The sequence below is a fragment of the Notolepis coatsorum genome (assembly GCF_963971535.1).
Source record: "Notolepis coatsorum genome assembly, chromosome: 14".
Lineage (NCBI taxonomy): Eukaryota > Metazoa > Chordata > Actinopteri > Aulopiformes > Paralepididae > Notolepis > Notolepis coatsorum.
Window position 1 is genome coordinate 70,018,050 of NC_140178.1, and position 24,468 is coordinate 70,042,517.

The following is a 24,468-nucleotide window of genomic DNA, read 5'->3' on the forward strand; positions in this document are numbered from 1 at the left end:
ACAAGCGGAGTTAGTGATTACTGTTAGAATCAATTCAACCTAATGGTATGATAGCAAATAGTAATGGGATTAGTGGTGTGAAGCAGCTTTCCCCCAACGGTTGGACGGTTCGCAAAATATATCAGTCAAATTTATTGTGATGACTAAGGGTCAATCCCAAACCCCCCCCCATGGCCCTACTCCTCTGTTTTGTTCTTTTGTGGGTCATGGGGAAGTGGTTATCTAGCCCTCCAACTGGCCCGTCAATCGTGCCTAAATGTATGGTAGAACAAACAAGCAAGTCATGAAGAGCTGAAATAGTAAAGGGAGGATGACATCATAGGGTTATATACCTCTGGGGTTGGCGGGGCTCCCTGGGTACTGTCCAATAATTTTGCCTAAAAAGCGTGTATAAGGTCGCTTTCACACAGGAGCTGTTTGGTCCGGACTATCGGACCAGAATTCGATAGTCCGCTTTTTTGGGTTTGTGTGAATGCGCGTCGAACTCGGTCCGCGGACCAAACACACAAACTCTGGTCCGCCCAAAAACATAGGTCTCGGTTCGCTTCATCGGACCAAACGCGGACCAAATATAGGAAGTGCTTATTATTATTACCACTGCGCGCGGCATTCACTGCAAAACAAGCACACTGCATCTATCTATCTATCTATCTATCTATCTATCTATCTATCTATCTATCTATCTATCTATCTATCTATCTATCTATCTATCTATCTATCTATCTATCTATCTATCTATCTATATCTATCTATCTATCTATCTATCTATCTATCTATCTATCTATCTATCTATCTATCTATCTATCTATCTATCTATCTATCTATCTATCTATCTATCTATCTATCTATCTATCTATCTATCTATCTATCTATCTATCTATCTATCTATCTATCTATCTATCTATCTATCTATCTATCTATCTATCTATCTATCTATCTATCTATCTATCTATCTATCTATCTATCTATCTATCTATCTATCTATCTATCTATCTATCTATCTATCTATCTATCTATCTATCTATCTATCTATCTATCTATCTATCTATCTATCTATCTATCTATCTATCTATCTATCTATCTATCTATCTATCTATCTATCTATCTATCTATCTATCTATCTATCTATCTATCTATCTATCTATCTATCTATCTATCTATCTATCTATCTATCTATCTATCTATCTATCTATCTATCTATCTATCTATCTATCTATCTATCTATCTATCTATCTATCTATCTATCTATCTATCTATCTATCTATCTATCTATCTATCTATCTATCTATCTATCTATCTATCTATCTATCTATCTATCTATCTATCTATCTATCTATCTATCTAACTATCTATATATCTAACTGTGCATCTTGGGTAGAAGGAAGAAAAAACACGGCTTATTATTATTATTATTATTATTATTACCGAGGCGCGCGGCATTCACTGCAAAACAAGCACACTGTACACATATGGGCAGAAGACCAAATAAAACAGCTACTTGTGGGCACTCATAAAAACAACGCGGTGTACAAGTTGTTTAGCGAGAGGATGGTGGTAATGGGCTTCAATAGAACAATGGATCAATGCCATGTCAAAATAAAAAACTCTGCCTCCGCTGATCTGGAGTCAGACAGGGCTCGCCATATCTATGGGGCTCGCAGTCCACACACACAGACGCGCACACACGGGCTCGCAGCCACACACACACATTTCCACTCTCTATTGTCCAATAGACGAGCGCCATTTTCGACCGCGTGACATTGTTCAGAAAGTTTTGGTGCGCCTGACAAATTGCTGTGTGAATGCAGACGAACAAAATGAAGAATGCAACAATGTTGCAACTTCACCACCAGAACCGCACCGAGTCCACCAAAACTATAATGTGAAAGCACCCTAAGAGCTTCAAACAGCATATGAAGATGCCATAACCCATAAAGTGAGTTGTGTCCAACGAAGTTGACAGAAAGAGAACTCCAAATCAAGGTGGATCCTTGTTGCTACTTTTTGTATCCATTTTCTTTTCGTTTTTTGTTTTTCTTTTGCTAATCATTATAATTACATAAGTCTTTACCACTACTTCGACAGTGGTGTCTTAAAGAGAAAGAGTTTACATATAATGCCTTAAAAGGTCACCCGGCTAATGCCTCCAACCCCCGCTACTACAAACCACTGCTTTAACCTTTGAAACCACAGAGTCCTCTGCAGTGATCTCAGCTCACGCCTCGCGGCCCCGGCGCGCTCCCTCAAGACCAGATGTTAGCAGTTCTTCCTCTTTGTCTCTCTATCTCTCTCCTTTCTTCCCTCTTCCCTCACTCCCCTCCTTACCTCCATTCCTGTCGTTCCTCCAGAACAGTGCATACTTAGTGAGTGTAGTGTGCTGACAGTCTTCCACCCAGTCAAGTTAGCCAGCCAACCAGGCCAGTCAGTGCATTCCAGAGGGTAATCAATCCCATACATGCCCACATTAGCGGGTCACAAGCAGATTACACTCTCCCTAATGAAACTAGAATGTGTTCTGCACAATTACACACAGCACACACACACACACACGCATGCACGCGCACACACACACACACACACACACACACACACACACACACACACACACACACACACACACACACACACACACACACACACAAACACACACACACACACACGGTTACATGGCCTCAGCTCCAGCACCAGTCAAGCCTAGTTGCAGTGCCATCGACCCCCTTAAGGGCTTTTCAAACAGTTTGTCACAACAAAATAGCAGCCCACAGGCAGAGGATTATAAAGAATAAGTCGTGCATCCTCCCTCCTTCCTATATCCTCATCAATGGCTTGAGGCACTTTGTGTTTTACTCTGGTCGCCGCCTTTCAAGTGTTTTCTGAAAAGAAACGGATGAATGTTTTCACAGGGGAGAAATGGCTGCTATTTCCATCCCACTCTCTCTCTCTCTCTGTTTTGTGACAATGGGAAACAACATGAAAACCTAGTTTTGTACAGTAGTTTGTGCAGTATTTAGCACTCGGCTTAAAGACTGCACAGAGACACAGATGATCTGTCTGCGGCTCCCTATTGTCTATGCCGGTTGTCATTGTCAGCCCGGCAACAAAGGACGGGGGTTTGAAAACAACAGACAGATCTGTTTGTGCATAAATTATCTGCGTCGTTAGCGTCTGCAACGAGCAGCCGCTCCCTCGTTAAAGAGTTAAACACTGAGAAGCGGCGAGTGTCACATCAGGCCCCTTAGCTAATTAAGCCCTCATGCTCCATAGTCCACACACACACACACACACACACACACACACACACACACACACACACACACACACACACACACACAAGGAGCGGTCTGATGTCTGCTACCTGCCTGCTGCTGTGGCAGCGCTGACGGCCTTTAAAGGCGATCCAGCAGAACTTCAAAGTCAAAGCTAGAGCGCATGCAGAAGATGAGTGTGTGTGTGGAGAGAGAGATGGGAGGATGGGCGCTGAAATTAAACAAGTATAACTACTCTACATGCCTCCTCTCTGCCAGATGCTAGAATGGTATGTGTGTATTTTATTGTTTTATGGGGCGCATAATGGTCCACCCCATATATACACAGCCTCATCCTTTTGGTGCGTTGGTGTGTGTGTGTGGGGGGGGGGGGGGCATGTGTGTTCGGCCTTACAAATATTTGGATCTTTTGTACTTCAGTGTTTTATTCTGCAAGCGTGTGTTTTCTCTGTCGTTCCCTCTGTAAGTGAGAACAGAGCAACAGCTTGTGTTGTATTTTCTCCACAATTCTGTTGACTGCATTTGATATGGATTCTGTATATCATCCAGCCCTGAGATGTACTGTATCACCAATGATAGTTGTAGTATTCACCATTGTATCCTGTACAATAAGGTGGGTGGGTGGGTGGTCCTCTCTGGCAGAGAGATGTGATTTGCAGTGGCATCTGTTTCTATATAAAGCCATTGTTGAAGATCTTATATTACTCTGGACCTGATCATACTCGCTCCAGTCATGGCCATAGCCAGCTATGAGGTTACCGAGGTCTGGACTAAAAAATAAAATATAAAAAATAAAAATATTATTTTTTTGTCAACGACCGGCCCACTACTAGGCTGGGACAGCGGCCCATTGGTACTGACTGACACTGGGCTGGCCCAATCACATCTCTTACTAAGCACCCCCCCCCCCCCCCGCCAGTCGAGAGGGGGGGGGGGGGCTGGTACATGACTGAGAGGGGGCTGTGGTACATGACTGAGATGGGGCTCTTATCCTAGGCAACTTGATTTGATTCGTTTTATTATTCTAATTCGTGACCTGTTCTGTCTAAATGTTTAAATGTTGAGCGATTTGCAGTGTCAAATTTCCCATGGGATAATAAAAGTATTTCTATTCTATTCTATTCTATTCTATTCTATACATGACTGAGAGGGAGCTGTGGTACATGACTGAGAGGGGGCTGTGGTACATGACTGAGAGGGGGCTGTGGTACATGACTGAGAGGGGGCTGGTACATGACTGAGAGGGGGCTGGTATACAGGACAGAGAGGGCTGGTATACATGACTGAGAGGAGGCTGGTACATGACAGAGGGGGCTGGTACATGACTGAGGAGGGGCTGGTACATGACTGAGAGGGGGGCTGGTACATGACTGAGATGGGGCTGTGGTACATGACTGAGATGGGGCTGTGGTACATGACTGAGAGGGGGCTGGTACATGACTGAGAGGGGGCTGGTATACAGGACTGAGAGGGGGCTGGTATACATGACTGAGAGGGGGCTGGTACATGACTGAGAAGGGGCTGGTACATGACTGAGAGGGGGGCTGGTACATGACTGAGATGGGGCTGTGATACATGACTGAGATGGGGCTGTGGTACATGACTGAGATGGGGCTGTGGTACATGACTGAGAGGGGGCTGTGGTACATGACTGAGAGGGGGCTGGTACATGACTGAGAGGGGGCTGGTATACAGGACTGAGAGGGGGCTGGTATACATGACTGAGAGGAGGCTGGTACATGACTGAGAGGGGGCTGGTACATGACTGAGAGGGGGCTGGTACAGGACTGAGATGGGGCTGTGGTACATGACTGAAAGGGGGCTGTGGTACATGACTGAGAGGGGGCTGGTAGATGACTGAGAGGGGGCTGGTTTACATGACTGAGAGGTGGGCTGGTACATGACTGAGAGGGGGCTGGCTGGTACATGACTGAGAGGGGGCTGGTACATGACTGAGAGGGGGCTGGCTGGTACATGACTGAGAGGGGGCTGGCTGGTACATGACTGAGAGGGGGCTGGTACATGACTGAGAGGGGGCTGGTATACAGGACAGAGAGGGCTGGTATACATGACTGAGAGGAGGCTGGTACATGACAGAGGGGGCTGGTACATGACTGAGAAGGGGCTGGTACATGACTGAGATGGGGCTGTGATACATGACTGAGATGGGGCTGTGGTACATGACTGAGATGGGGCTGTGGTACATGACTGAGAGGGGGCTGTGGTACATGACTGAGAGGGGGCTGGTACATGACTGAGAGGGGGCTGGTATACAGGACTGAGAGGGGGCTGGTATACATGACTGAGAGGAGGCTGGTACATGACTGAGAGGGGGCTGGTACATGACTGAGAGGGGGCTGGTACAGGACTGAGATGGGGCTGTGGTACATGACTGAGAGGGGGCTGGTATACAGGACTGAGAGGGGGCTGGTATACATGACTGAGAGGAGGCTGGTACATGACAGAGGGGGCTGGTACATGACTGAGAAGGGGCTGGTACATGACTGAGAGGGGGGCTGGTACATGACTGAGATGGGGCTGTGATACATGACTGAGATGGGGCTGTGGTACATGACTGAGATGGGGCTGTGGTACATGACTGAGAGGGGGCTGTGGTACATGACTGAGAGGGGGCTGGTACATGACTGAGAGGGGGCTGGTATACAGGACTGAGAGGGGGCTGGTATACATGACTGAGAGGAGGCTGGTACATGACTGAGAGGGGGCTGGTACATGACTGAGAGGGGGCTGGTACAGGACTGAGATGGGACTGTGGTACATGACTGAGAGGGGGCTGTGGTACATGACTGAGAGGGGGCTGGTAGATGACTGAGAGGGGGCTGGTTTACATGACTGAGAGGTGGGCTGGTACATGACTGAGAGGGGGCTGGCTGGTACATGACTGAGAGGGGGCTGGTACATGACTGAGAGGGGGCTGGCTGGTACATGACTGAGAGGGGGCTGGCTGGTACATGACTGAGAGGGGGCTGGTACATGACTGAGAGGGGGCTGGTATACAGGACAGAGAGGGCTGGTATACATGACTGAGAGGAGGCTGGTACATGACAGAGGGGGCTGGTACATGACTGAGAAGGGGCTGGTACATGACTGAGATGGGGCTGTGATACATGACTGAGATGGGGCTGTGGTACATGACTGAGAGGGGGCTGTGGTACATGACTGAGAGGGGGCTGGTACATGACTGAGAGGGGGCTGGTATACAGGACTGAGAGGGGGCTGGTATACATGACTGAGAGGAGGCTGGTACATGACTGAGAGGGGGCTGGTACATGACTGAGAGGGGGCTGGTACAGGACTGAGATGGGGCTGTGGTACATGACTGAGAGGGGGCTGGTATACAGGACTGAGAGGGGGCTGGTATACATGACTGAGAGGAGGCTGGTACATGACAGAGGGGGCTGGTACATGACTGAGAAGGGGCTGGTACATGACTGAGAGGGGGGCTGGTACATGACTGAGATGGGGCTGTGATACATGACTGAGATGGGGCTGTGGTACATGACTGAGATGGGGCTGTGGTACATGACTGAGAGGGGGCTGTGGTACATGACTGAGAGGGGGCTGGTACATGACTGAGAGGGGGCTGGTATACAGGACTGAGAGGGGGCTGGTATACATGACTGAGAGGAGGCTGGTACATGACTGAGAGGGGGCTGGTACATGACTGAGAGGGGGCTGGTACAGGACTGAGATGGGGCTGTGGTACATGACTGAGAGGGGGCTGTGGTACATGACTGAGAGGGGGCTGGTAGATGACTGAGAGGGGGCTGGTTTACATGACTGAGAGGTGGGCTGGTACATGACTGAGAGGGGGCTGGCTGGTACATGACTGAGAGGGGGCTGGTACATGACTGAGAGGGGGCTGGCTGGTACATGACTGAGAGGGGGCTGGCTGGTACATGACTGAGAGGGGGCTGGTACATGACTGAGAGGGGGCTGGTATACAGGACAGAGAGGGCTGGTATACATGACTGAGAGGAGGCTGGTACATGACAGAGGGGGCTGGTACATGACTGAGAAGGGGCTGGTACATGACTGAGATGGGGCTGTGATACATGACTGAGATGGGGCTGTGGTACATGACTGAGATGGGGCTGTGGTACATGACTGAGAGGGGGCTGTGGTACATGACTGAGAGGGGGCTGGTACATGACTGAGAGGGGGCTGGTATACAGGACTGAGAGGGGGCTGGTATACATGACTGAGAGGAGGCTGGTACATGACTGAGAGGGGGCTGGTACATGACTGAGAGGGGGCTGGTACAGGACTGAGATGGGGCTGTGGTACATGACTGAGAGGGGGCTGTGGTACATGACTGAGAGGGGGCTGGTAGATGACTGAGAGGGGGCTGGTTTACATGACTGAGAGGTGGGCTGGTACATGACTGAGAGGGGGCTGGCTGGTACATGACTGAGAGGGGGCTGGTACATGACTGAGAGGGGGCTGGCTGGTACATGACTGAGAGGGGGCTGGCTGGTACATGACTGAGAGGGGGCTGGTACATGACTGAGAGGGGGCTGGTACCGTGTATTGTGCATCATTGTAGGTCAAACCATTAAAAAGTTAATTTCCATGGCAGCCATTTTAGATTTTGGTCTCTCACAAAATGTCCCTGCCTTTTAAAAAAATACACCCTGGCTAAATTAGTTTATTAACCCTCCTAGATGACAAATCCATTGAGAAATGAAGTGCCACAGATGTACTACTAGGTCCATATCGTATCATCATAATATTATTTTTTAAATCATTAGGATAAGGGTTCCCTTGATAAAGATGCATGAAAAGGCTGTATAATATACAACACCTGTAGCTCAACTGCAAAAACTGCTTTTTTTTATTTGATTAGATTTATTTGGAAATTAAAAACACATCATAAAAACAAATTATCTTGACCAATTTGTATTCCTGAGGATATCACCTAAAAGCATTCATTAAAACACTTATTTCCAAGGTGGTCCTCGATGGAAGACATAAAAACACAGCACATATAGCCTACTCAACTGCAAATTTTTGCTCAACTGCAAAAATGTATGCCTACTTATGTATTAGATTAGCCTACAGGGAAAAACACATTCACAACAGGCAGCAAAGTTTATTTTCAGCCAAGTATGGTAATAAGGTAACTATTAGGATATATATGGTCGTTTCTTTATTAGTTGTCATACAGAAGTACAGAATACTTTTATACAAAATGCTTCTTTCTGTTACGCTCCAGAGACTGTGCTAGACAAAAGGATAAGTATAAATTTAAATAAGTATAGCAAGTATAAAATTGAAGTCACGTACGTAGACACAAGTGTTCAGTATGTACATATGTACAATGTTCAATGCAGAGTAGAAGTAACTGAGTTACCATACAATATACTATACAATATACTATATAGTGCAAAGCAGAAATGGGATGAGGTACAATTTAGGTACAATTTACAGTAAGGTGTACTGAGTTATGGGTTGTAGTGCAAATTCTTTGCCAATAAATATAAAGTGTGTTTAGGTGTTCTAAAGTGTAGGGGCGGCTAGGTGGTGTAGTGGGCAAGGCACTCGCCACCAATGTGGAGACGCTGGGTTCGCCTGTTCGAGCCCAGCGCTCCACATTGTTTTCAGTTTAGCTGGTCGTCCGCAGTAATACACATTGGCCGTATTACGGGGAGGGAAACTGAAGGGTGGGGATCGGGCGTTGTGTACAGCGACTCCTACAGGTTGGTTGGTGCGCCTGCGCAGTAGAATCAGGAAGTGTCGGGGCAGCGTGAGCCTCCCACGCGTTACTCCTCGCCACTGAGAGATCGAGCTGCGCAGGTGAAAAGATGCGACTGCTGTTACCTCAAGTACCGGAGGGGACTTGTGCTATGTATGACTTAGTCCACATTGCAGCCGGCTTGTGGGAGGCAAGAAACAGCGTTCGTGACAGGGGAGGGTTGAATTGGATGATACGAAATTGGGATGGGAGAAAAAATATAGAAAAATGGGAGAAAAAGTGGATAAAAAAAAAAAGGTGTTCTAAAGTGTGTAGAGTGGGTGCTGCAATGAGTTGTTTGTTTAAAGTGAGTGTGTGCGTGTGGATGTGTGTGCTGTGAGTGCCTTTGGTGGTTGTTGCATAGTGTTATTGTTCGTTGAGCAACCTGATGGCCTGGGGATAGAAGCTTCTTCTGAGTCTTTCTGTGCTTGCCATGAGACTCCGGTATCGCTTGCCTGATTGCAGCAGTTCAAGGAGGCAGTTGTTTGGGTGGCTGGAGTCTTTGATAATTCTCTTAGCCTTACCCATGCACCGCTTGTTGTAAATATTCTGGAGAGTGGGAAGCCCCCCTCCAATTGTGCGTTCGGCTGAACGGGCCACTCTCTGTAGTCTGCTGCGGTCTTGTGCGGTGCTATTCCCAAACCAGGAGGTGATATTGCCAGTCAGGATGCTCTCTATTGTGCATGAGTAGAAGTTCTTAAAGATTTTCTGACTGACTTGGAACTTCCTTAGGCGCCTGAGGAAGTAGAGGCGTTGCCGTGCCTTCTTCACAACACTGTCAATGTGTGTGGTCCATGTCAAGTCCTCGGATATGTGGACTCCTAGGTACTTGAAACTGTTCACTCTCTCAACTGGTGCCCCGTCGATGCTGAGGAGGCTGTAGTCCCTGACCCCCGACCTCCTGAAGTCCACAATCATCTCTTTTGTTTAGCTGACGTTCAGGGAGAGGCAGTTCTCCTGACACCACTGCGACAGATTCTCTACCTCTTCCAGGTAGACCCTCTCGTCGTTTGCTTAGATCAGGCCCACCACTACTGTGTCATCAGCAAATTTGATGATTGTGTTGTTGTTCCGCTGTGCCACACAGTCATGTGTGTACAGGGAGTAGAGGAGGGGACTCAGAACACAGCCCTGGGGGGCCCCTATGTTGAGCGTGATGGATGAGGAGGTGCAGTTGCCTGCTCTTACCACCTGGGGTCTACCCGTCAGGAAGTCCAAGACCCACTGGCAGAGGTCATAGTTCAAGCCCAGGTCCCTGAGCTTGGCTATGAGTTTGGAGGGGACTATGGTATTGAGGGGGGGTCCAGGTTGATGGGGAGGGAGGAACAGAAGTAGCCCTTCACTAGCTTCTCAAAGCACTTCATGGCTATGGAGGTGAGAGCTACAAGGCGGTAGTCGTTGAGGCAAGCGGGCGTAGATTTTTTGGGTACAGGGATGATGGTGGACTTCTTCAGACAGGTGGGGATGACAGCCTGTTCTAAGGACAGGTTAAATATGTCAGTGAATACCGGGGCCAGTTGGTCGGCACAGACTTTTAGGACGCAGCCGGGGATGCCATCCGGTCCTGCTGCCTTCCTGATATTCACTTACTTAAAGGTCCTCCTCACCTCATGTTCTGTTATTCTGAACACTGAATCTCCATCAGAAGCGCCCCCCCCTCCATTGCAGTGGTTTGTAGGCTGGTGTTGTTATTCACAGCCTCAAACCTCGCATAGAAGGTATTGAGATCATTTGCTAAGGAGATGTCACTGTTCAGTTTGAGGGAGGTGCCTTTGTAATCTGTCATCGTTCTGAGGCCATGCCACATACCTCTAGAGTCAGCCTGTTCAAACTGAAGTTCAACTTTATCCCTATAACGCCGTTTTGCCTCTATTACTGCTCTCCTGACGTTGTATCTCGCCGTCTTGTGTTCATTCATGTTGCCTGTCACAAGCCCGGCGTTGTAGGCTGAGGTGCGCACTTTCAGAGCCTCACGGACGGATTTATCTACCCAGGGCTTTTGATTTGGGTAAATTTTAATTGTGGTAGAGGGGATTGTTTCTTCTACCAGAGTACAGACAAAGTCAAGCACCGTTTCAGTGTATTCGTTAATATTGGCTGTGTTATCACGGAACACACTCCAATCTGTGCATTCCAGTGCAGCCTGGAGTGTCTCCTCTGACGTCACAGTCCAACGCTTAACCTCTTGCGATACTACCGGCGCGCGCTTAAGGCTCTGTTTATACTTTGGCAAAAGAAAGATGGCGGCGTGGTCCGACTTGCCGAATGGACCAAGAGCCTGTGCCTTGTACCCGTTCTTAAATTGCGAGTATACATGGTCTAATATGTTCTCGCCTCTGGTGGGAAAGGTCACATGCTGATAAAAATTCGGCAACACCTTTTTAAGACTTGCGCTGTTGAAATCGCCCAGAACCAAAATGGCAGCGTCAACATTAGCTATCTGTAGTTTGTTTACCTCGTCGTGTAGCTTCGAGAGTGCGACCCCAGTGTTTGCTTGTGGTGGAATGTACACTCCGATCATGATGATGGACGTTAACTCCCTCGGGAGAAAGAAGGGTCGGCATTTGATGGTGATAAACTCCAGGTCTGGGGAGCAGTGGTTAGACAATTCCTTTGCGTTGCCTGGATCGCACCACTCCTTGTTTACCATGAAAGCTATGCCGCCTCCTCTCGTTTTTAGTGATTCTTCTGCCGTTCGCCGTTCGGTCCTTGCGGAGAGCGAAGAAGTGATCTGCCAGTTCTATTGCATGGTATGGATTACTTACTCTTAATAACTTATTACTATCTGTGGTAGCTCTAGTCTCCACCTACACAAATAGTTTTTGTGTAGACGCACGGTAAGAGGACGCTGACGCTATTTTCAGCCCAATTGTTTATTCACTTCACTGCAAACCGATCTGATCAATATATCACCCATACTACATAAAGCATTTACTGACGATCACGGAATTATAAATGACCCCCCCCCCCTTTCATCCGCGCATGATGACGCATAACGTATAGGATCATATACAGTTGAATTTTTTAATTAAGCGTGTATCGGGAATAAACGGCAATTGATCATCTATATATACAATGGTGGAATGAACTACCCATCCCAGTTAGGACAGCATAATCCCGTCCAATCTTTCGCCGTCGACTAAAGACTCACTTCTTCAACCATTATCTGAAATGATAATAAAAAAAAAAGAAAAAAAACGAACCCTGACTAACCTTAAACCTTAAACTTGTCCTAATAAACTTACCTACACTGTAACACGCAACACTTTGATGAACTTTGTTACTCAGCTGATAGAGTTGTACCCTTCTTGCTGTCTTGTCGTACAGAACTTGTAAGTCGCTTTGGATAAAAGCGTCAGCTAAATGACTAAATGTAAATGTAAATATGCGTTATGCCTATAACTCACATTCTATGAATTACTGCAGAAAACAATAAAACCATACTTATATTCTAGAAGGTATTTTTGTATGAATCTATGAATGAAAAAGTATAACGTTCCTACATCCTGAACGATAGATAATCGATGTTGAATGGGCCATAGTAATGTCAATTTAGCAATACAATTTAAAAAGTTATAGCCCTGCAAAGAAGGTGAACATCTCCATAGGCTTAGAGTGGTGGCAGACTGGCTATATTGAGGGATATAACCAGTGGCAGGGAATGTGTTAACTGTAGGTCAAACTCCCCAAACAAACACACCATTGATTTAATTGCCATACAAATCACATACAAAGATCTAACTATTACTCCTCTCTGAACATGAATATAAAACAAGAAGGTGATCTATTAACTGTGTAAACCTTATGCAATATCCATCATTGTATGAACTGAGTAGTTAGTATCAAATGAAATAAGATGGAACAGCTCCATGCATTCATTGAATAAACAACTATTTGCTCATTACCAGTATGGTATTGTTTAAATTGTACAGCTTTTTGCACATTTTTGTCAGGGAATTCCAACAATTCTGGACCTGAATGTACCAGTTAATTGTAATCATCTCTCTCTCCTTATGTCTAGTCAAGCCAGGTTGTGGAGGAGAGAGACAGGGATGAACAGGCTATAGACTACTTTGCCCATCCTGAGCCTGCTATGATGCAGGTGTTTTTACATCACCACCCAAAACAAGATTCAGCCAAAAGCGAGTGAGTACACTGGTCCACTTGCACTGGTACACTTGTCCATGGCACTTACTACCCAGCTTTGTAGTGGTTTGGGGGAATAGTACAGTAGGTACGCATATTTAAGTGGACCGCAAGGATGGTGTACTGGTGGGTGGTGTTTGACCGATTATAGTGGGCCGGTCTGGGCCAAAAAAATAAATGGACCTCCCTAATTTCTAAACCCTGGCTACGGCCCTGGCTCCAGTGATTGGTGTACACTTCAAACCCCCAGAGTTTGCACTGAACTTTGGTAACCTGCTATTAGCTTCAGTTCCCACCGACACTGGGGACACTGGAACGTCCTGCCATGTACCTTAAAACTCAACTCAAACCCCCTTAGTATCATTTGACCAACCATTTCACCCCAGTCTGAAGTTGCCATTCATTGTTTTATTGATTGACTTTATAATTTTTCTACAATACATTTTTAATATGTATTGTGTGCTGTCTCTTCTCAACATCATTGGAAATTAGTTCACTATCAATTATCTTTTTGAGACTAAATACAGATTGAATGAATGGATGTGCAGCTGTAATCCACACCGCTTTACTCCTCCTTTCTAAAACACAAAGAAAAGGACAAAAAGAGAAAGAAATGCCCTCCGTCCTGCCATGCAAATGAGCATTGCTGCATCGATTTGAGTGCCAGGTTCTGCGTTACTATAGCAACAACATAAAGAGCTACAAAGCTGTGGAGAGAACAAGTTTCTCTGCTCTTCTTTCATCCAGACGCACCTCAGATCATTACAGGGCATTAGCATAGTGATGGAGGGATGCGCCAGAGAGAGAAAGAGAAAAGAGAAAGGGAAGAGGCGTCTCATCTGGAGAGCAGCTTACCTGCCTGCGTAACAATGACCCCCAAAACGCAATTTAACAACATCACAAGTGAAGTGAACAGTTAAGGGAAGGGAGAAGGTGTTTTTCCTAGGTTATTATACTGTCTCTCTCTCTCCCCCCTGTTTGTCCCCTTACCTCCTCCTTGCCCCTTGGCTCCCAGAACCAGGTGCCTGCTGAGGTGAGGTGGAGGGCTGGAGCAGGTCTTACTCCGATCGCTTCGTTTGATTGCTTGTGACTTGTATCGTTAGGGGCAGGGAGGATACAGGGGATGTGTGTGGAAATGTATGAGTATTTGGTATGAAGGTTCATCCAGACCTATACATGTACACTCTTTCAACCATGCCTTTTTACATTTTATTGATCTATTTACATTTAGTAATTTAGCTGACGCTTACAAGCGACTTACAAATTGTGTACACAAGTCAGCAGGAGGGGTACACCTCTGGCAGCTATGGTAAGTGGTATTGTCGTATAGACATAGCATATTAGGTAGTAGTAGTAGTATAGGCATAGTAGCATATTCCTATACACATTTATTTATTTGTAGCTTGTTCTATGCCCCCCCCCCCCCCCCCCCCCCCCTCCTGTGTTTCAGCTTTTCTGCCATCAATTCATGCTTGTGTGTTTGCCAACCATACAAACTACCTCTCTGCAATCTCCAGTTGCAGAGCACTGGAACAAACAAACAAACAGAAACTCTTTGATTACCCAGCCAGCCTTTGAGATGTAAAGAAGGTGATTTTAGCAAGGAGACCAATAGATGTGTCTGTCTGTCTGTCTGTCTGTGCGATTGTGTGCACATGAGAGAGAAAGCGCCCATCCACATTTTAAAAGTGTGTCTTTGAAGCGGTCTTATCTCTCCCAGCATTCCTCCCCCATGACAGCAAGGGATAGTTGGGGGTGGGGGTCCGGCGAGGGACCAGAGGTAGCCTAGCTGGGGCCGGGGGGTGCAGGAGCAGGTGGAGATATGGATCCTGGATATCGGACGGCTCCACCGGACTCGATATTTGCGCTCCCTTGGCAGCCATATTGAAAGGCCTGTTTTAAGATGGGTTAAGCACCAACTCAATATCGCACACCTGACTAATGGGGAACCGTGAAGGCCTCTTTGATGGGGTCCTATTATAGCTGAGGATCCCTGAGTTCATGCCTAGACGTTAGCTCAGAGGCTTAGTCTAATTGTGTACTGAGGAAGACTAAGATAACCTTGTGTAATAGTCTTTTCATTGCTATGTGAATACTACTAAAAAAGACAAGTAATGTTCCAAGTTTAAGATGATATCAGAATATCATTATTAAAATTGAGAGCACTGTGTTACTTTTGTATGGGTTACTGATAATTATTTACCCAGTTACCCAGTTGCAGTTATCTAAATCTGAAATCGCAAACAGTTTTTCCACTCCACAATGCATAGTGTCTTGTTCAAACCACAAAGTATTGTGAGATGTATGATTAACTTACATGTGTACTTGTTGAGCCATAGATATTTATTATGTATTCATAATTTATTAAACTAATCTTGCCTATATGCGTAACCTAGCTTAGTCAATTAATATACTGAAACTACATTTTTAGAGTTAACCTGCTTATTAAAGCAGTCTAGCCCCATTCTGCAGCGTAATGTCTGGATATGTAAATATGCTTAGATTAGTGATTAGCACCTCACTGATTTAGCACACCATGCCATCATCTGCATAATTCATCAGGCCAAATAGCGTCTAAATGCACAGTGGAGGCAAGATAACTCTGCCTCAAACCCTGTCACACATTCTCCTCTCATTTCTTCTCCTCCCCCCTCTTCCCTCACCCCTCTCCCCTTCCCTCTCCTCCTATCCTCCCTCTTTCCGTCCCCTCCCTCTTTTCTCCTCTCCTCTCTCCTCTCCCCTATTTTCTCCTCTTCTCATCTCCTCTCTTCTCTCCTCTCCTCTCCTCTCCTCTCCTCTCCCCTCATCTCTCCTCTCTCCTCTCCCCTCATCTCTCCTCATCTCTCCTCTCTTTTCATACCATGCCTCTCCCCATTTTCTCTCTTCCTCCATAGCGGTATCTGTTACCATTTATATCCATACTGTTTTCTCTGTATGCTACAGGCATACATCATATTATGCTGTACAATATTAACCCTCTGTTCTTTACAGCTTGTACATTGAAGATATATGTATATAATTCATGTATAATTACATAATTTTATTTCACTGAGCTATACTCAAACAGCAAAGAGAGTAGTGTTAGATCACTTAGTTTGCTCTTAAGTTACAATATATTCTTCATCATTAACCACTGTGATACAAAGCACAGTTTTCCTAGGATTCACTTTTAGGGATGCACCAATACGATACTGTTATTCATTCATTCAACCTTTATTTTTAGTCTTGCAAATCATCGAGAGTTCAACTCTCATTTCAGATGATGTCAAGAAATCAGGCCAATACCAGGCTAAAATCAGGTATCGGAATTTCCATGGAACTGAAGTCCGACAACACATTAGTCATGTCACATGTATCAGAAATCATAGCAAATGAACTACATTTTTGGCATCCAGAAGCAACGGACTGGGGTCTATCTCAATCATTCGTCATTGTCCTGTGAACCCAGCCTAAAGGCCAAGGTATACTTCAGCAACCAAGTGTTGCTGTATTCTGTACAGCTGTATGGTGTATTTATGTAGCAAGTTGGAACGTTGGGCACAAGAGGAGGAGGTTAGATCAGGTGATCAGAGCTTGCAATAATTACCTCTTGATATATGAGAAATATATAAACAAAAACATAATTATTTTGGTGTCTTATTACCAGATCTTGAATCAAGTCACAGTGGAACAGTAGTATCATGCTTTTCCAATGTTGTACCTACTCTACCACTGCGCAGAAGTTAGGCATTTTCTTTTGAAAGTGGTTACCAATGGTTTTCAGGCAGCCATACTGAAAGAACGAGAACTGCAAAAACATTCTGTGCAAGGCCTGTATGTGTTTAATATAGTTATATAATATATACATATTTATATTTACTGTACATATCCATTTTTGTCTGCATATAATCCTCCTATTTACCTACTTATACACCTGTATATAACCCATATAACTCTGTATGATAGCATGTACAATAATGCTGTATATACCGTGTGTATATATATATATATATATATATATATATATAGGTAGGTGAATATATATATATATTCACCTATCTGTACATACCTGCACATAATCCTTTTACATATCTGTAGATATACTATATCTATATCTGTACATATCCCTTACCTACTCTACTAGTTACACTGCTGGCCAGTATAACTACGACCATACTGTCTTTATACCTGTATCTCTTTACATATTGGTATTACAACTCTGTACATCAAATTAACACTACACCCAGTAGTACTAATTTATATATATTTTATACCCAGTTTAATCACCTGTACTTTGTATATTACTATTGCGCTTTACTGTTACATTTGCACTCTGGTTGGATGCCAAACCTCTTTGCAATGTACTGTATGTGTGCTGTATGACAATAGATTTGAATCTAATCTAATATGGAGAGCCAGGACAGAAAACAATAGAGGGCGACCCCGCTATTTTCTGTTTGTTTTCTTTCTCCCCTTGTTTTCACACATGAAGGTAAATGTGGACATGCACAAAGGGAAGCAGGCCAATCACAGCGCTCTCCGTTCAGCATCGTCCGACGAACATCTCTTTGAGAGATGCATGTGGGCTCTCCCGGGCAGCCTGTACTGTTGGGTAAAAAGCAATAGATCGGATCAGCTCTCTGTACTTACAGTTTAGGAATATGTGGTACCATCGCATCCCAAATAGCTATATTATGTGTGAAGCATAGACACTCGCAGAAGACGCCACCAAAACTTGTATAGAGTACAAGTATATAAAGTATGAACACAGTGTGCAGTGTCTTTCCTTGTGTTTCCCTCCCACCCCCTTACCCACCCACACAGTGGTACTGTTTAGCCTGTGTTCAACCTTTTCCCTAGCTCTTTCTCTCTCTCTCTCTCTCTCTCTCTCTCTCTCTCTCTCTCTCTCTCTCTCTCTCTCTCTCTCTCTCTCTCTCTCTCTTCATCCTTCTTATCCTCTGGGCGTCAGCGTGGCTTTGAGGTTACAGAGGCTCACTGGTAGCCAGGAAGGTGGCTGGGTTGAGGGCTGAGGCTTCATGTGAAGTGGTTATTAGAGAGTGGGAGGAAGCTCATCTGCCAGTGCCCACCCACCAGCACTGCACTACCTTGAGCAAGACAATGAAGCGCTAGTGCCAGAGGCACTGCTCCGTGGCTGACCTGCACTTTGGAAATACATGTCCGGGTGCCTGTGTGTTACTGTGGATTAAGGGGAATGAAGTTGAAGCGTTCAAGCTGGTGATCCTTAGCCTACATTTACACCACTTCACCTCAAGTCGTTCATCGGAAGGAATATACATTTTGTTCTGTAAAACTCTCAGATCACTAATTATTGTGATCTGTGTATGTGTTTGTTCATCACAGATCCGACCGGGATCAAACTTGGCAGATAGCTTGACAGTCAGCCTTTTTTTCCTGTGCACTAAACTGCCTAAATTGATTTGATGGCACAAGCCATGCTCAACGTTTCAGCAATTGGTGTGTATGGAAAAGACCAAGATGGCGACCGAACTAGGGATGTTGGGATTAACCGGTTTTGCCATAACCGTGGTTAAATAACATCACAGTTTCATAACCGTAGGAATTGTAAAAGCTACATGATCCAGCTACGGCGTCATGCATCTTGTGAATCACGCTGTTTGTGTGTGCGCAGTGAAATCTCCTCTCGTGAATCACAGTGTGTGTGAGCGTGCCACTTAGCTGAAGTGTTAGTTAAGACTGACATACCAGCCTTATATCCACCGAAAAAGCCAAAAGATTAAATAAGTATGATAAATGAAAAGTAACCTAGCTAATGTATGCTGGGCCAACACTGTTCAACTCCCCTGGAGCAGTTCACAGAGCTGAGAAGAGTAGTTACTTTCATTTTCAATCCAGCTGCAGCCTGAGGACTGGAGTGGGAGGAGCTGATACACTCTCTCTCTTGCCATCTACCCTGGAGTTAGACAAGAAGATACATACATTTTTCTTTTCTGTGCATGCAGTAGGAGTAGGAAGATGTTGGGAACTAGGCTAATGGAGGAACCTACTTCCAGTGACTGACGCTAAGCTAGGCTAACGGTGCACATCTTCCTACTCCTACTGCATGCACAGAGAAGAAAAAGGTATGTATCTTAACACTCCAACATTTTGGGAACCCTGGAGTTAGACAAGAAGATGCATACCTTTTTCTTCTCTGTGCATGCAGTAGGAGTAGGAAAACGTTGGGAACTAGGCTAATGGAGCAACCTACTTCCAGTGACTGACGCTAAGCTAGGCTAACGGTGCACGTCTTCCGACTCCTACTGCATGCACAGAGAAGAAAAAAGGTATGTATCTTCTTGTCTAACTCCAGGGTAGATGGCAAATAAGCAAATTTCCCAAAATGTTGGAGTTTTCCTTTAAGTAGATATTCCTTTTTTTCCAATTTTTCTCCCCATTTTCTATTTTTCTCCCATCCCAATTTCGTATATCCAATTCTTCCCTCCCCTGTCTTGAACGTTGCTAGACTATGCCTCCTACAGGTCGGTTGTAGTGAGGACAGAAGCCTTGCATCACGTGTCCCATCCGCGTCTATTCTTTCCCCAATACATTTCCAGTTCCGCGTTCGCCTTCTGTGATCTGATTGGCCACTGACGTACGCTAGTTCCGCCCCCCCCCCCCCCCCCCGGTATGACGCCAGGCTGGCGTAGAAATAATGCGTGGAGAGCGAGCCACGCACTTTGAAATGAATCATTCCAGCAAAGTAGCTTCTATTATTCGAATTACTGTTTTAATGGGTATCACAGTAGCAATACATCACAATCACAATACATTTGAATCGAATCTCATTTTGAAATCGCTACGCTGCCTATGGACACGACAATGGCAGACATTGCACCATGGTGATCCACTCAACAGGTAGCGATTTCAAAATGAGATTCGATTAAAATGTATTGTCATTATACAGCACAATACATACATATACATACACACCATCCAACCAGAGTGGATCAATTAATTAAACGTAAAAAAAAAAAACTTGAACCAAGAGTGATGCGAACTTGTGACCATAGGATCCACAGCCAGCAGACTAACGAGGTGAGCTAAGTCGGATGTTAAAACTGAGTGACTAATCCATGATTTATACTTGTGCCAATTGCGTTTGTCCCTAATCTTTAGTATTGGCATTGATACATCAGATGTCATGCTAATATGTCATGTTCTACAGTAGGACTTACTACTGTGATACCCATTAAAACAGTAATTCGAATAATAGAAGCCTACTTTGCTGGAATGATTCATTTCAAAGTGCGTGGCTCGCTCTCCACGCATTATTTCTACGCCAGCCTGGCGTCATACCGGGGGGGGGGGGGGGGGAACTAGCGTATGTCAGTGGCCAATCAGATCGCAGAAGGCGAACGCGGAACTGGAAATGTATTGGGGAAAGAATAGACGCGTCCCCTCGGGTACACGAGGAGGCAACCTGTCGCATCTTTTCACCGCAGCAGCTCGAGCTCTCAGTGGCGAGGAGTAACGCGTGGGAGGCTCACGCTGCCCCCGTCACTTCCTGCTTCCGTCGCACCGGCGTCACCAAACCGACCTGTAGGAGTCACTGTCCACAACGTCAAATCCCCACCCACCGGCTTTCCCACCCTCTAACACTTGCCAATTGTGTTAGTATGAACGACCGGCCAGCCGGTAGCAACGCCGAGAGCTGGGCTCGAACCCAGCGTCTCCTGCGTTAGAGGCGAGCGCCTTGCTCACTGCGCCAATCAGCCGCCCTAGATATTCCTTTATTGATCCCCTTGGGGAAATGCAGGCATCATAGCAGCATGGGGGAGGGGGGAGGGGAGGTAAAAATAAAATAACAAGGCAGTGTAAACAATATACCGGTAACAATATAATTAACTAATATGTCTTTACTACTATGCAATCATCACTGCAGCACCCAAGTTTCAGCACATTTGATGAACATTGTTACTCAGTTGTAAGAGTCGTACCCTTCCTGCTGACTTGTCGTACAGAACCTGTAAGTCGCTTTGGATAAAAGCGTCAGCTAAATTACAAAATGTAAATGTTAAAATCCCTTTGTGAATTCGCCCCTGTGCCTTTATGTCTAGGCTTTTACAATGTTCCGACCATAACCATGGCTTCGGGCTCATTTGTGTAATTTCTCTTTCCATGGCTCTCAACAGGCTTGGTGGACAGAGATAATGCATTAGTTGTTGAGCACACTTGTTTTTGTAAGGGGAACTGTTTGTTGTATACTGTACATAGACCAGGCAGCTTTTGCTAGAGCAAGACTGTGTAAAACATATCTGCTGTGAAGAGATTGGCATGCAAATCCCACTCTCTTCAAGTTTCTAGATCCTACAAGGCTTCTTTGCTTTGCCCATCAGGGCGGATTGTTGCAGCTGCAGGCGGAAAGGTTGATGGTTTCAACCTTGAGTGCCAGGTCCTTCATGAGCGCGTAATGCGCTGGATGTAGGACAAGGAGACCTGTCATTGAGAGGCTGAAAACATATGACACCCTGAGCTGCAGTGCAAAGGGAGTGCGAAACCTTTGCTAAAGCATGAAAGACTTGATAGCTACTGAAGGCTAAATCCACAAAGAATGGATTGCACGGAGCAAGTTGCACCCTTACTTAAAATTCATTATGAATTGAAAATGGGGGACCCTGATGTAAACAAGACGAAAGACTTTCTCTGGTCTGCATCCCCTTAACAATTGTGTGTATTGAGCCGTACTGTATTGTACCCATTCTGCAATCTGTTAATAAGTTTTCATTCAATGAATCAATCTGCACGGTGATTGATTGAATGAACATTTTATTAACAGATTGCAGAATGGGTACAATACAGTAGCCATTGAGTCTTTCTGCTGCCTTTGAAACTTGTGTGCGATGTCCTGCCGGAAGATGTAACAGGTGCATTGAGCAGTTTTCTCTTCTCCGAGTCATTCATTTATAAGTACAAGTCTTTATTTGTCATCAGATTAACACACACACACGCGATGGGCGACCCACAGGAACACACATGCACTGAGTCACTGACGAAATGTTCTCTGCACCTCCCATCCGTCGTCCTTCCCCCAAGGGCAGCGGGAGCAGACAGGGCTGCGGCGTGGGGCCGCGCCCGGGGACCAATCCAAGTGCTCCTGTCCGTCTTCGTCGGGGACGCGACAGCGTTAGCGATCTGTTGTGCATGTTTTCCATTGGGTTTTATCTTATCGGGGGGAAACCCTTGCAAGCACGGGGAGAACATGCAAACTCCACACAGAAAGGCCCGGGAGATACCCCACCTGGGTAACTGGCAACATGGCACCTGGTCCCCAAGTGGGATCGAACCCACAACCTTCTAGCTGTGAGGCGACAGTGTTAACCACTACACCACCGTGCAGCATTTGGGTCTGGTTGAGCCAAAGATGTTCGTGGGAAACTACCGAGAAGCCTATATTTCTTCCCGCCTCCTGAGCAGTGCACATTATTATGCAGAGGAAAAAGTCAGTAGCTTTCTTGAGCTCCATGTAAGCCTTGGCAGTGGCCTCTCCTCCAAGTCCCAGAGGAGGAAGGCTTGGTATGCCTGGAGGACAGGTTGGGCATCACAGTGGCTACCTGGCCCGCTGCTTTGTAAAATCTTTCAGCCAAAGAGGCGGTAAGCTGGCAAGCCTTGGAAGGCCGCTGAAGCTTTCAGGAGGAGAAGGAAAGATGGTTGGCCACAGCCTCTTCTAGCAGTGGCATAGCCAAGTAGCCCAGCTTTGGTTCTGTATCAATGGAGGACCAGCTTGAATGGGGGCTCTGTTCTATTGGGGGGCTCCCCAAGACAGTTGAACCTGCTCCTTGATGTCAGTGCAGCGTGGCAGAGGTCTAGGTAGAGTGGTAGGTCTCACTGCTGACCTTGTAAAAAACACCACTCAAGGAAAGGTTGGGTCAGGCCATGAAATCCTGAGCTTTGAGACGGCTCTAGTCTCATCTCCATAAACTCCCTGTGGAATGGGTCCTTGTTAGGAGCCGGACCAGAAGCCGAACCTTCCTCCCTATCGGCATCCTTTTAAACACTATCCCCTTCATACTCTTACTCTCTTCATCCGAACCCCACTGACGGGCATTAAGGATCCCAGCGCTCCTGGTGCAGAGGGGGTGTCCTGAAGGGTGGGAGGGGAGGGAGGTCATGCTCGGACTCTAACGGTGGTGAAGGGTGGTGGGAGGGTTAGTGGGAACATGGGATACAGAAGAAGGCGTGTTCTGGTCCTAAAACAACACACTGGGATGCTCGTCTGTACCAGCTATGTGATTCAGACACTGGGAGCATCGCTTTGTGTCCGTCACATGACACATGACACATGAATAGCTATAACATTGCTTGGTACACAGATGGATGGATGGCTGGCGAGCTTGCTAACCTGAACCACAGCGTTTGAATCTTTATATGAATGAAGCTTGAATTACGTTGCTGAGCAGACCTTGTTGTAGCCTGGGGGGTGGACTCTTAACAGCAGTCATCTCAGCCTGCCTTGGCCAAGACTTAGACTTGGGTGCTTTTCAGTGGTGCTGCCGGAGACAGCTTATAGCATCAGTAAGAACTTTAAAGTAAAACACTTTCTAGAGATGAATCAGCATCTTACTCCACTCGGTTTACATTCTGTTTGCATTCTGTTTATCTCTGACCTCAGACTCAGTCTCCATCCAGTTCCACACTATTTTTCTTGACGGTCGGCTAATTGCAAATCTTTCTTTTGGTTGCAGGTTGTATTTGCATGTTGGTTATGAAGCCTCCGAGCTTCAATGATTCTCTGCTTCTGTCTTCTGTTCCGCCCCCCTCTCTCTCACCCTCTCTCTCTCTCTCTCTCCTCTCTCTCTCTCTCTCTCTCTTTCTCTGATTTCTCTCATTATTTTGCTGTCTCTCCTCCACCTGTCTCTTCCTCGTTTGCTTATTGTAGTCTCTCTCCTATTCTCTCTGTTTCTCTCTCTTTCTCTGGGGATGGGGATGAAAAAGGAGGCCATTTATTTTTTCTTCAGAGGGAGCGTTGAATATTTCAGTTTTGCATTTTCTCTCTTTTTATGCGCTCCCACTTTTTTTTCCAGGCCCTTTGATGTGTCTATGGATTCGTTATCATTCCGCATGGATGAGTTCACATACGCAGACGCTCACCGCACGCGCACGCACGCACACACACACACACACACACACACACACACACACACACAACAGAAAGAGAGGCCTCTTTTCTACAAGAAACCAGAGGAATCCATGTGTGTACATTTCAGCATGTGTGTGTGTGTGTGTGTGTGGTGTGTGTGTGTGTGCGCACGTGTGTGCGCACGTGTGTGTGCCCTGTAGCTATGCTCCACCCACCTGCTGTAT

General features: G+C 45.9%; 1 protein-coding gene across 1 annotated transcript in view; it reads left to right on the plus strand.

The window, feature by feature from the left end:
* Positions 1 to 24,468, plus strand: part of cep112 (centrosomal protein 112) — a 395,959-nt gene that overhangs the window by 198,595 nt on the left and 172,896 nt on the right. The gene's annotated exons all lie outside the window — the stretch shown is intronic.